Source organism: Mus musculus, chromosome 2, assembly GCF_000001635.26.
Source record: "Mus musculus strain C57BL/6J chromosome 2, GRCm38.p6 C57BL/6J".
NCBI classification, from domain to species: domain Eukaryota; kingdom Metazoa; phylum Chordata; class Mammalia; order Rodentia; family Muridae; genus Mus; species Mus musculus.
The window spans coordinates 138,483,669-138,498,231 of NC_000068.7; the positions used below are offsets into that span (position 1 = coordinate 138,483,669).

A 14,563-nucleotide genomic window follows, 5' to 3' on the forward strand; every position below is an offset into this window, starting at 1 on the left:
ATTCCACAGGGAGCTCTGGAGCCTAGGTAGTTCCAAGGCCTTAGTCAAATCGAGGCAACAGTCTATGCATCCACTAGCATCTTGTTAGCTTCTGGCTCCTTCCTTTCTCTAATGAAGTAGAAGGAGCATGTTCACTTCTCCAGGGTTCCCACCTAAGGTGATTCTACCACTGGCCAGGGACCATCTCTAAAAGCATGCACTTGCCTGCAGTTAATAGCTAGCAGTCACAGTAGCTGGGCAAGTTCTAATGCCAAGACATTACACATACAAGGAGAATTCACCATAAGGCATAGCCACAGAAAGCAGAGTCCTGGAGGTCCTCCTTGCATTCTGGTTCCTTCACTTTTAGTCTGTGACACTGGCGAGTATCTTAAAATGTCTGTCTTCCTAATTCATCAGCACCATGGAAGTACTTCCAGTGCCCATTTTGGTGAGGATAAAATGACGCATTTGACTCAAGATTCAAATGTGCACCACACTGCTATTTCGCCATTCGTCTTGAAGTGCTTACCATAACTACTTCAGTCTTCACAGCCTTGGATTTCCCAGTTGACTTTGAAACAATGTTTGTCTCATTGCCTGCCAAACTCTCTTCCTTCACCTGAGCAGCAGGCTTCCTGAGTCCTTCACAGACAACAGAATCAAACATGTAAAGATTTACAAACAAGCTGGAGTTACAAAGCACATGCATGCTGTACTATTGGGAAGAGGGAGCCACATCAGAATCCGCTCAGACAGGGCTGAGAAATTATAAAGGAGAGATCCATTGGCACAGAGGGAAATGGGTTTTTAAAATGAGTTTGCAAATATTAATGTATTTTCTCCCTTGCTTTTTCTTTCTGTTACCAATATTGTAATACTATGGGGGTTTTGTTTGTTTGTTTGGGGTTTTGGCACTTTAGAACATCCTGTAAATATGCAGCACTGTAAACCATGTGTGCTAGAGGAAAAAGGAATAAATATTCCATCATGTTCCAGTAAAGAACAGAATGCCCAAGTATCTTCAGTCTCTGAAAAACAAAACACCACAAATAGCAACCAAAAAACCTCGTAATTTTCATGTAGAAAACTATCAATTGCTCAAATTAAATATATATGTAATAAGGTATCCATAAATGAAAACAATAAATATAATGAATAGAAAACAAAAGTATTTGTTTGAAATAGGTAAATATCAGAAATCTGGAAAAGTATTTTATATGGAACTATTAAAATCTGGCCATTAATGAGTACTTGAATGGGGCAGGCGATTGGTGTTCAACTTCTAAGACTTATCTCTTGTTAAGTAGTTCGGCAAGTTACTTCAATTATTGAAATGAGAGTGTTGAAATAAATATAATTACCCCGTGGCTGTCTGCCTTAGGTAAACACAGTATTGCTGTTGATATTATTTTATGGCAAAACCAATAGTATTTCTTCATACTTGAACTGAGCCCCAATTTAAGACATCTGCCTTCTCTTAAGATCAACGACCTTATACTATGAGTCAGAATAGTCACAGGTGATCCAAATGGTCTTACTTGATAGAATGATTCTCATTGATCATATTTGCATATTTCTATTGTAAAGTAATTTTAAAGCAACTTGGGAAGGCTTCAACTCTTATTAACAAGTGCTGAGGCAAATAAAAATATAAAATGCATAGGTAGGGATGGCCAAAAGCATGTGAAAATATGTTCACTGTTAATTAGAGAGATAAAATTAAAAGCATAGTAAAATATGCTTTCACAACCATATTGTTGGCAAAGATGTTTAAGTCTTATGTCATCAAGTATAAAACATGAAGCTACTGTTAGTGGGAGTGAAATTGGATCAATTGCTTTGGAGAAGTATTTAGCAATATCAAATGTGTCAAGTAAATTTTGCTTATAGTAATATGAAATAAACAACAAAACACCCTAATTCCTTAAAATAAGAATCATTTCTTGCAGCTGAAAGACTCATTCATGCATCTTTAGTCTGATAGGTGAGTCTAGACAACCCAGATAGTCATGTGCTTGGGTTTGTCTCTGACTCTGGTTTAGGACAACTTCTGAGACCCTTGGACTCTGATTCACATAATTCTAATGTGTATCTACTATTTCTATTCAGCAGACAATACACAATCTATTAGCAGTATCAGAGATTTGAGGGCAAGAACATTCAATTGCACAAAGAAGAAAGCAAAAATATGTAACCCATACTTAGGCTTCTACCTACCATGTAATTGGCCAAAGCAGGGTGGGGAGTAGGGTTACACTATTGTAGGGGAAAAGAGTGGGAAGATGAAGATCATTCACTGAGGTCACTCATTCAGCCTACCTGACAAAGAAGTATTGGATAAATTCTATGAGTCAACACTTCTGATAGTAAGGTTTTTAATAAACACATGAAGAGACCTATATACATTTAGTGACTGGTATTACTTATAATTATGAAAACCATTAAGAGATCATAAATATCTACCGAGAGAGTAAAAAAGTTGATAAAGTCATAAAGCAGACATCAGAATGCAGATCCTTGAGTGAATTAAAGCCATAACTAGCATGAGATATGGATTTTTATCATCATCATCATCATCATCATCACTACTATTATTATTGTCTCAAACATTACACCCTGACCAAAGTTTCTCCTCCCTCCCCTTCTTAAAGTTTCTGTTTGCACCTTCGCTCAACTCCAAATCCATGCCTCTGTCAATTCCCTTCAGAAAAGAGCAGGCCTCCCAGGGATATCAACTGGATATGACATAAGTTAGAATAACACTAAGCATAAACCCTCATAGCAAGGCAGGATGAGGCAACCCAGGAGGAGGAAAAGGAAACCAAGAGAAGGTGAAAGAATCCCAGATACCCTATTCCCACTGAGAGAAGTCTCACAAGAACACCAAGCCACACAACGGTAACATACATGCAGAGGCCCTAGATCAGATTCGTGTAGGCTCTGTGATTGTTGATTCAATCTCTGTGAGCCCCCATGAGGCATGCTTAGCTGATGCTGTGGGCCATATTCACCTGGTATCCTTAACCTCCTACCTCCATCCTCCCCTTCTTCCTTAGGATTCCCCAAGCTTTGCTGAATGTTTGGCTCTGAGTTTTTGTATCTACATCATCAATTTATAGATGCAGCCTTGCTGTTGACTATTGATCTAGGCTCTGGGCTATGAGCATAGCAGAGTCTCATTAGGAATCATTTCATTGTTTTTATTTTTTTTCCTGGTCAGTCATTTCTAAAGCAACATGTGGCATGTAAATTCAAAAAGGCAAGTTGAGAAAGGACCTAAAGAACAGATTATTTATGAACTGAAATAAATACATACACAAAGTCATAATTTGTTTAGAGAAATCCAAGCAATAAATATTAATTAAATAGAGGAAGATAAGGTAAGAGAAGGGAATGAAACAGATGAGATTAAATTTGGTTGAAAAATAGTTTTAGCAATTTTGTAGTAATATCTAGGTGCTTACTTATTTCCTTTCAAAGTTTAGGTAAGCAATAAAGTTAACAACTTACTTTTATATGTACTGTTTTAATCCAAAATGAGTCTATTGGGGCAACATACAATTGGTTTTTATGCACTTATCTGCTCTATGAATTTTGATTGCAGGATTTAATCTCTTTAAATATAAAGTGGTTATTCATACATTAGGAAAGGATATCCAAAGTAATTACTAAGCAAAGAAAGTAGGGATGGCTTTACTTGTATATTATAAGATAGGTTTTTAAATAAAGGATTATCACAAGATATGTAGAAGGTGTTATTTAATAAGATGCTCAGTACCGCAAAAAGATATAACAACTATGAACATACATGTACACCCAACATTCGAATACCATGATATTTATAGATAATTCTGGGATAAAAGAGCCGAATGCATAAATAGATAGCAACAGAATTATAGTAAGAGAGTTCAATATTCATTTTTGATACTGGGAATAACATGCAGTCCAAAAATCAATAAGCAAATGTGAACAATATTTTATCAAGTGGGCCTAACAGATGTACACTAAACATTCCACTCAGCAGCAGTGAATGTTTTCTTCTCAGGCACACACAGGACATTCTGCAAGCCAGAACTCATAGCAGCAAAGCTCAAGACATAAAATATTTAAAATATTGAAAAGGTGATAAGCGTCTTTCCTGAAAAGAAAAATAAAGTCAGAAAGAATGCCCCCCAAATCACAATTATAAGGCAATTAATGACCAGGCTCCTGGATATAAACAAGGAGCCAAAGAAAAGTAGACAGTATTTTGAAACAAAGCACATCCTATCCAAGCTTGGAGATGGAACAATGCTATTACCAAAAGAGAATTCATTGTGATGATGTAAGCCTTCATTCAAAAAGATTTCAGCTAAACTCTGCACCTCGGGAATTAGAAAAAGAAAGAAACACAAATTTAGCAGAGTGCAGAACAACACACGCTCAGTGGTCCTCAACCTTCCTAATGCCGCAGCCATTCAACACAGCTCCTCATGTAGTGACTCACAACTATAAAATTATTTTTGTTGCTACTTCATAACTATAATTTGAGACTTTGATGAATCATAATGTAAATTTCTGGGTTCTCCAATGGTTGTGGGCAACCCCTGTGAAAGCCTCATTCAACCCCCAGATTTGGAGCCACTGCTTAGCTAGATTAAGAGAAAAGGAAAAAATTATTTAAATTGATGACTATAAAACAAAGCCATGAGAGTCTCCTATAAATGAATATGTAAGCCAAATGAAAAAAAATCTGGAAAATTTTCATAAGTTCATAGAAACATACAACATGTCAAGACTGAAATAGGAAATTTGAAGAGACTTATGACTAACGAGGAGATTGACTAGTTAATCAAAACTAGAAATAAATCCAGGATTAGATTCTTGGTGAACATTATCAGACACTAAATGAATTCTTATTAATCCTTAATTTCTCCCCAAAATCAATGACACAGTGCACTTCCAACCTCATTTTAAGGGACCAGCAGCACACTGATACCAACCCAAAACTCAGGAGCTACAGAAAACGACCAATGAAGTCCCCAGTGACAACATATATGGTAATCTTTAACAAAGTACTAGGAAATCAAGCTCAACACTACATGAAATTATTCAAACAGCACTACCCACTAAAATTTATGTCTGGATTACGACATAGCCCAGTGTGATACACACCTCCGTCTTAGGTTGATGGATCTACTCCATAGGTTAGTTTTCAAATGGAAAGGAGGCAATGGCACCCTCAGAACTCAATTGATAAACATTACCCCAAGAGTGGCCAAAACAGCGTTCATGGATTGATGGACGTCTCCAGGAGGGTGTAAGAAATACACATTTTCTGTATCTGCTCCAGATCTTCTGAGCCAACACATCTAGAAATGGGGCTCATCTATGCTTTTAGCAAGCCTTCTCATTGTTTCTGGTGCACACTCAGCCTTGAAAAGTACCATCTTTGCTTCTTCTAGGTAACACATGCTGCATCTAAGCAATGAATGAATAAGTATAAAAAAATTAAGAAAAGTAAATGTGTGCTTATTCAACTGACATGGAGAAACGCCCAGGCATGGTTTCTATGCGACAATGAACGAGAAATGTGATATCCAAAGCAGGGACTCCAGATGTTATTTCTCTGGTATGTATGTTTTCATTGTATTATTGCACGGTGTCAGAAAAGTTGGGAAATGAGGAAATGAGAATGGAAGCAAAACTTTCATTTATTCCCATTGATAGGTCTCATACTTTGGAGGATAGCGTGCTCAACCCCTTTTTACCAAAAACATTGGATAGCTCACTTTGTCACATAATGTAAATCACCATCTATTTCACGTATTTGATAGAGAGATGGGAGACAGTTCAGCTTCAAATCACAGTTTTATTTGCTTTAATGAAATAAAATGCCCGTGGAATTTAATGGAATATGCCTCATAAATACTAGTTTAACTTTTATTCTGTGGCCACATCTATCAAATAGTAATTTTCAACAGAGGTTGAAATTCTGTAAAATTTAATCACCGACCATGGAGACAATAGCTCACTATGAAATGCATTACAACTTTGACTTAAAGTCCATGTGTGTTTTATTTTACTTGCCTAGTGGAACTTCTAAGGAGTCTTCACCTCTCCAAAGAACTTGTGCTTGTTCTGGTTAGTATCTCTGCTTTCTTACCATACTCCCAACATTGGTATATCAGAGAGCAAGTCTCTGGAGCACTAAATATCTGCCAGGCACCATTGCATGCAGTGAAGATAAATTAGGAAACAAATCAGATACAGCTACTGATAATGTCATGTTTACAAGCTAGAAGTACATCATGTGACAGCAGGAACATAGAAATAAATACATAATTTTCTAACATGTCACCGTCTGATTAATGCCATAAACAAAACAGAAGCAATGGGGGTATACAGAGGATTGTCGCAGTTCTGTGCATTGGTTAGCCCTGGGAAAATCTCTGATTGGGTGACTAGGAGAAGCCGGGAAGTGGCTCATGGAGAAGGATAGATCTCAGGAAGGAGGCAGTGTGAAAAGGCCCTAAGGAAAGCATGTCAAGGTGTCAGAGAAGCAGTGACTTGCAGACACTGGGGTACAGGGTAGAGTGCCTCAGATTGCAGCATAAATCTGTCTGTCTTTAGTTAGGGTTTTACTGCTGTGAACAGACACCCTGACCAAGGCAAGTCTTATAAAGGATAACTTTTAATTGGGGCTGGCTTACAGATTCAGAGGTTCAGTCCATGATTATCAAGGAGGGAGCATGGCAGCATCCAGGCAGGCATGGTGCAGGCAGAGCTAAGAGTTGTACATCTTCATCTGAAGGCTGCTCGTGGAATACTAACTTCCAGGCAGCTAGGATGAGGGTCTTAAAGCCCACACACACAGTGACACACCTACTCCAACACCTATGGATCATGCCACTTCTTGATCTGAGCACGTACAAACCACCACACTGTCTTATTTAGTAATTTGTGAATAGTTATCTGTTTTTCTGCCAAAAGCAGATTTTGGATCATTGCCTCAAATCAATCAGCTTCATTTCTTATGTCGTGTATTAGCTTTTTGGTTGATGTAAAAATATCATTAGAAAAACCTGCCCTCTTGTCATGATTAGTAAGCTCTTGATTTGATGTCTGCACTAATATACTGAGGTGGGTATGGTAAAAGAAAAGACTTGTGTAGTGATCAGACCTTCTCTCATAGCTTTCCTTTAGGACAGTGGAATTTACAGATATCTATCCCTGGGTTGAGGTTCAGTGAGTCATGGATCCGAAGGGTTGTAAAAATGAGGTCAAAGTCCTTTAGTTTTTAACCTGACATGGTCCTATGTATGTTGCTGAAGTGTTACAGGTTATTTGACTATTGTCAAAAGAAAACCTAATTGTTAGTAAAATATAAAAGCTTAAGGAGTTTTTCAAATGCAGTTATGTGTGTCCTAAAGAGATGCAGTTTGGGTGTGCTTCTAAAATCTTCCACAGATAATATTCTAAAGAATGAGAGTTCCTGCCTGTTTTAAAGCAAGTTGCTTGGGAGAGAGAGGTCTTGTGTTCTTTGCTCTATGATCTGAGACAAAGTCTGCTGGGTGGCCTCAAGCTACCCTGGACTGGATAGTGGCAACCCCCCCCCCCCCCATGATGGTGACATGCTTTAGCCTGCCAAGGTTGTAAGGAAGGAGGTAGCAACTTCTTTTATAAGAAATTGAATTAGACCTTTGATGACCTCTCTCTCTCTCTCTCTCCCCCCCCCTCTCTCTCTGTCTGTCTTGACTTGGAAGAGCCTTCACGGGAAAAAACTCCAAGTAGAGATATGGATTCTCTCTATGGATTTTCAGGAACAACCGAGAAGCAGCTGGTAGGACACAGGTCAAACAATATTCTAGGCAAGAGAGCTAAGGAGCTCTCCTTGGTTTGGAGGAGTTCAAGAGAAATGTAGACTACTTTGTGTAAATAGATGTTTTGTATATAGTTAAGAAAATAAAATTGCCTCACTGAGATAGAAGGTTTTTAACTCAGTTTAGGCCTCCTGTGTCTTTACTGGCATAAATATTAGACAGTAAAAACAGTTACACTGAAGTCTCTTTTAATTCCTATCTTAGATTGCTTTAGACACATAGTTAACTTTAGACAAAGATGAAGTGCTTAAAATTATAACGCGAAATACAGACCATGGGAAAATGTAAGTGTCACATACTCTCATATGTTTATAGCTATAGAAAATCCTGAAGATTCTTGCTCCACTCTTGCCTTGCATTATTAACTATGTGTTACACTGCATCCTTCTAAAACACTTTCCCAATATTATTTTTTATTGGTGTGGACTTTCAGATGGCCTGGGTATACCTGGATGCACTTGAATACATTAAGTCAGGATCTTCAGTCTGATTGTCTAGGCATCGGCACTTGAAAAGGTCACTATTGTATTCTGGCTTTATTAGTCCCGAGAACCACTGAGTATTGTGTGTTCTAGTCTCCCTTGCTACTGGTACTCTCCAGCCCCAGCCCTAAGGCCAACCCTTCTGTAGACCCTGCAACTCTGCTACATAATATTCTGCAGGGGTTTCACATTCCTTTGTGGCAATACTTATTTAGTATTTATCTTCCTCAGACTCTTTTCAAATTGAACCTTTAAGGGCTTGTTTACTGTGACATCCATCACTGGCCATCCTGGTGTTTTGCTACCAAGAATAATGATTAAACTGGAGTTAAATTATTTCCTCACTTTGTTTTCTGCATTAATGAAGTGACCTTTATACATGACCAGCTGAGCACTGATTGAGGTCACTTAAGGCAAATTTATCTTCACTAAATAGGACTCTGGTTTAAACTAAGGAAATTGTTTGGACATCCCATAATGAGTGACACATTGTAAGGTTGTAAATATAAAACAAGTCTGTATTTTTCTACCATGCAATTTTTTTATAGATATGCACTTGACTCTTGCTCTATGTGCAAGAAAATATACAACGTTTTTTAAAGTGTGCTGTTGCATAACTTTCATAGTTCCGTATGGCCCTGGGATGCTACCGTCAAGAAAAGGCATCATGAATTTTACCCAGCCGTGAACTCTGTGAGATACAATAACAGCCAAGTCTAGCAAGGCCTGCCCACTAGTACAATAATGACATGAATGCCATGGGAATAACTAGGTTTTAAGACCTATTCCACATGATAAAATCCAGACTTGGTTCCATTTTGATGCCAGCAACCTGTGGCTAGAGAAACCCTGGACCACTAGTATTTTTTATAGTAATATAAAAGGTTTTTTAATATTAAATAGACCTCTAACAACTTATGGTTAAGCTCTATCTTCAAAATGCTTCTGTTAACAGTAGATGGCAGCCAACATAGAGACGTACAACTGGTCAAAGTACAAAGAATAAGAAACTGCAGAATACACATCCCTAAATAAGACATCTATATCATACTCCATCCCTGTAAGGCGCAGGGATCATTGCAGAAGATGGGGTGACAAGTGTGTAAGAGCCAGGGACAACGGATAACTACAAAAAACAGCATCGTCCAGACACTGCAGAAGACTTGTGCCCATGAACTCATAGAGGTTGTTACAGATGCATATGACTTGACTAAATGCCAGCATGTGGACAGAAGGGGACACAAAGTCCCACTCCTAGGAGATGAGGTTTGTGTGGGGTCAGTTTTCTTTAAGAATATAGACTTTAGTGAGCATACTGTGCCCTACTGGAGGGTCACACATGTTAGAATATATAGGTGACACAAAATGGTCTTGATTTTTTTAAAAGAAAAAAACAATTGTGTGCATAGAGATCAGGGTGTGTATCTATGAAGAGTTGTGGAAGTGGATAAATCTAATCAAAACACATTGTATAAAATTTATGAACTAATATAAAATTTAAAACTTAAATTGAATTGAAAAGTGCACTATCCTCTCCCCTGAACTGTATGCCTTTTTAGTGAAGTGACTTCATGGGATTGTCTCACATTAAGTGTATCTCTAGGACCAAGCACTGAGTAACAAATAAAAGCTTACTAGCTATTTGTTGGATTGACAAACTAGAAAGAAAAGAATTACTCTAGGGGTTTATTTTATTATTTCAGATAATTACAAGTCAGGAAACAAGGAAAATTATTGCCCTGTGAATCTCAAAATCTCTCCAAATGGCTGTGTGTTGAAATTGTGTTCACCAGCTAATAGTCCTATTGAAAGTGGCAGAGCCTTTAGAGATGAGTCTAGTGGAAAGAAGTTAGGTCCCTGGGAGTGGCTTTGAAGCATTTAATCCTCCATATCTATCTGTCTGTCTGTCTGTCTGTCTGTCTGTCTGTCTATCATCTATCTATAAATTATCTGTCATCTGCCTACCATGCATCTATCTATATCATCTATCAATTATCAATTTTCTGTCTATTCATCTATCTTCATTCTACCATCTATCTATATCCATAATCTATCAATTATATCTCATCTATCTCTCATCTATCTATCTATCTATCTATCTATCTATCTATCTATCTCTCTATCTCTCTATCTATCTATCTATCTATCTATCTATCTATCTATCTATCTATCATCTATTATCTACCTATCATCCCTCTACCATGCATCAATCTATATCATCTATCAATTATCTATTATCTATCTATCCATCTATCTTCATTCTACCATCTATCTATATCCATAATCTGTCAATTATCTATCATCTATCTATCTATGTATCTATCTATCTATGTATCTATCTATCTATCTATCTATCTATCTATCTATCTATCAATCATCTATTAATTATCTTTTATCTCTCTACCATGTATCAATCTATATCATCTCTCTATCAGTTACCTATTATCTATCTGGTATTTATTCTCTCTCTCTCTCTCTCTCTCTCTCTCTCTCTCTCTCTCTCTCTCTCTCTGTGTGTGTGTGTGTGTGTGTGTGTGTGTGTGTGTGTGTGTCTCAGCTGCTATAAGATAAACATTATTGTGCCTCCATTTGTTCCCACCTGCATATATTGATGCACTCTGGTAGAGAAAGTACAAAGCAACAAGATCATGTGAGCATGGATTGAAAACCTCTGAAACCATGAGAATATAAATCTTCTCTGCACATTATTTTACCAAGTATTTAGTCATATATGTAACCTGCATAATGTAGGTAATGAATATCATTCCTGGCTAAATAAAAATAACACATAATAGACGTTGTTGGTAAATACTCATGGTTAGATCCCAAAACAGATAAAATAATAATTTTAACAGATAAATATTTTCTAATTTTAACTAAAGTTTTCTGAAAGCATATGCAAATTCTAAAACTTCTTTAATCATATTTCTGATTAATTTTATTAAAATAAGAAAATGTATATTAAGGTTCTATAGAGTAACAGAACTTACAGGATGAACTTCTCTCTCAAATATATATAATACTATATATAATATATCAATATATCAATCTATCTATATATGCATCCATCCATCTATCATCTATCTAAAGGGAATTTATTGGAATGACATACAGGCTGCGGTCTATCTAATCCAGCAATGGCTGGCTGTGAATGAAAAGTCCAAGACTCCTGTAGTTGCTCAGTCCATAAAGCTGAAAGTTTCAGCTAGTTTTCAGTACATGCTAAAATCCGAAAAAACTAGGCTACAATTCCAGTGAAGGGGTGGATGCTCTAGCAAGGTAAGGACAAGCCATGAAAGATCAGAGGTTTCCTTCTTCTGTGTGATTATACAGACTTCCAGCAGAATCCCAGATTAAGGGAATTTCTTCCCCTCTCAACATCTGGTCCAAAGATATGTGCCTTTCTGCATCAAACATCCAGACTTGAGTTGATTCACCCACTTCAAGTTAAGAAACAAATCTCTTACTAGTGTACCCTCCATTTCTGTATTGTAGCTAATTCCAGATGCTGTCAAGTTGACAATGAATAATAGCCTTCACTACTTGTATAATCACAAAGGGGGAGAGACATGTTCTTCAATATGTTTGTTTCCATCCCTGTTGTGTTTGTCTCTCTGTGTGGAATCAAAATAATCTCTATTGTCAGAACTCCTCCATTTGTGTGTTATTAATATAACATCAAAAAGTGATTGTATTCAAGTTAAAGCTTTAAAGATTTAAATTTAATAATTTTGTACTATTAAATGTGTGTGATCTTACCTGTTTCAAAAGAATGAAATGAATGATGTAAAAACCAAAGAAATGACTGAAATGACAAGGAGTTGCAAAGAGAGATGATAGCATTTCCAGTGGATTGAAGATCCCAAAGGACTTTGGAATGACAGGGGAGGTTGTAATTGACAATTTTTGTTTTACTGTTGTTTTATCAGGATTTGTTCAACAGTCTTGCTGTGAATTTCAAGCTCTTTGATCTCTCCATCCTCTTACTTCACCCTCCCTAGTGCTGGATTATAGCTGTGTGTCTGCAAGTCTCACTATACTTGTTGATCTGAGTGATTTCAGAAGTTTACACCCAAGTGTGTCCATACTGTGTCCTGTGAATCTGAGAGCAGATATAAATGGTGGGAAGGAAGCATTTGGCAGACCTCTTTTTAAACAGCTTATGGAACAGTGTTTCCTGACTTCTTCCATCATCCTTAACTCAAACATGGGATTTAGTCTTAGGCTAAAGCCTGTGAGAATCCATATAAAGTAAAGTTCTGGGTAGACCCTGGGCACCCAGAGTGCAAACTCTTCAGGTGGGGATACATCAAAACATGGCATCTGAAATAAGGACACAGATGCCCAAGACCCCTGCTGACAAAAGCTGAAAGAAACACATGCCAACTCCCCATCCTCTTGCCATACACATGGATTTGTAATATTCCTCTGTGCTGTACACTGGGAAGGCCTGACTCCACCCAAGCCTGATGCTGATGTCATCTGCACAGTCCTACAACACATAACTGGATACTAACTGCTTTCAGATAATTGAAGAAGAATAGTGAAAGAAAGATGAAATTTCAAGACCTGTAAGTCATATAAAGTACTCAGAAATTGCTGGTTGTTTGTGAGCCTAGAGGCTGCCTGGGGCTGAGAAAAAAAGAAAAACAAATCCGGGTATTCCTTGTAGTTAAAACATTCCTGGGAACAGCTTAACCTTAACGATAAAGAGGAATGTGAGGACATAACAGGGCTATCTGAACTGAGTCAACAACTCACAGAACTCTGACACCCTGCACGTACATGTAATTTTTCTGCTGATGTTTGAATAAGGCAATAGTGTGTCGCTATGCTGAATTCCACACCCCTAAGCCCCTTACCCCATAAAACCCCCTAGCTTTCGAGCCTCGTGGCCGACATCCGTTATCTCCTGTGTGGGATGCATGTCGGTCCGGAGCTCCGTAATTAAATGACCTCATGTCATCAAGATGGTCCTTCGTGATTTTTTGGGTGCACGCCGAATTGGGAATTGAGTGGGGGTTTCCCCACTAGGTTCTATCAATAGCAATTACCAGGAGAAAGTCTAGAAGCCCGGCTGACCTGCAGTAACATGGAAGTGACAAAAGAGAGACAAAACAGTTGCCTACTCATGGAGTACCACAAAAGGCATTTGTGGGAGCAGGAGTTTTCTTGTTAAAAAACACAAAATATATTGTATGCATTTAAAGATATATAAGATTGATATTGTAAACTATACACATAGAAAGTAAATACTAGAGTACAAGTAATTATTGTCTCTACCATCTCATACATATTTTCTGTTCCTTGACAGGAGTAGATAAAATATAAGCATTTAGCAAACTTTTGAATAATGCACTCTTGTTCAATGTTACCTTCATGTTGTATGTTTGATCTTTCAACTCCTACATATTTGCTGTTTTGTATCTCTTGACCTATATTCTGATTTCTTTTCCCCATCCCAAGATTTTATATATGTATATATTTATAGGTATTTATATATGCATATATATATAATATTTTATAGATTTCACATGTATATTGAACCATCAAATATTTTTATGTCCTGTTTCATTTCACTTAGTATGATGTTTTCTTTGCCCATTTATGCTGTGGGAAAAGGTGGATTGTCTTTCTTTCTGAAGCCTTAGTAACGTTCCTTTATATGTAACACATACGTGAAGAAAAAGTTGGAATAAGACATCATTGTATTAGTATCTTCCCCATCTCTGTGACCATAACACGTGTCTTTGAGTTTTAAAAGTTTTACTATATGTTAGCAGGCAAGGCTTGACACAGTTTATGGTGATGGGGGTGGGGAGGCTAAGGCAAGGCTGCTCAACATCATGAGAGACCAACCCAGAAAAGATGACAAAGACCAAGGGCCAAGCTATGTCCTTCATAAGCCTGGAACAAGTACCCTACATCTCCCTGCCAGGCCTCACCTCCTGAGGGAGCCACCCAAAATAGCATCAGCAGCTGTGAAACAAGTGCTGATACACAACACTTATCAGCAATCAAGATAACAAACAGAGATAAGGGGAGCCTCCACCCAACTCTGTGCTTTCTCCTCAAGTAACAGGGATCAGGATCATGGAGAGATCACACATTAGCATCTAATGAATTTAGGAAGCTTGGAATCACCACAAATATATGCATGTTTTAGGCTACAATCTTCTGAAATGAGAAAATCTATACATACTTGAAAATTAAATAACATTCCTTGTCAGCCAATGG

The 14,563-nt window shown here is 37.5% G+C and overlaps 1 long non-coding RNA gene across 2 annotated transcripts in view; it reads left to right on the forward strand.

Annotated features, from left to right (window-relative positions):
* Positions 1-12,932, forward strand: part of LOC102636024 — a 73,340-nt gene extending 60,408 nt beyond the window's left edge. For both annotated transcript variants that reach the window (XR_866776.2, XR_001783486.1), the window contains 4 exons: positions 5,427-5,593; positions 6,056-6,105; positions 7,728-7,804; positions 12,256-12,932. This is a non-coding gene — a long non-coding RNA (uncharacterized LOC102636024). The remainder of the gene's footprint in view (positions 1-5,426; positions 5,594-6,055; positions 6,106-7,727; positions 7,805-12,255) is intronic.
* The last annotated feature ends 1,631 nt before the right edge of the window (positions 12,933-14,563 follow it).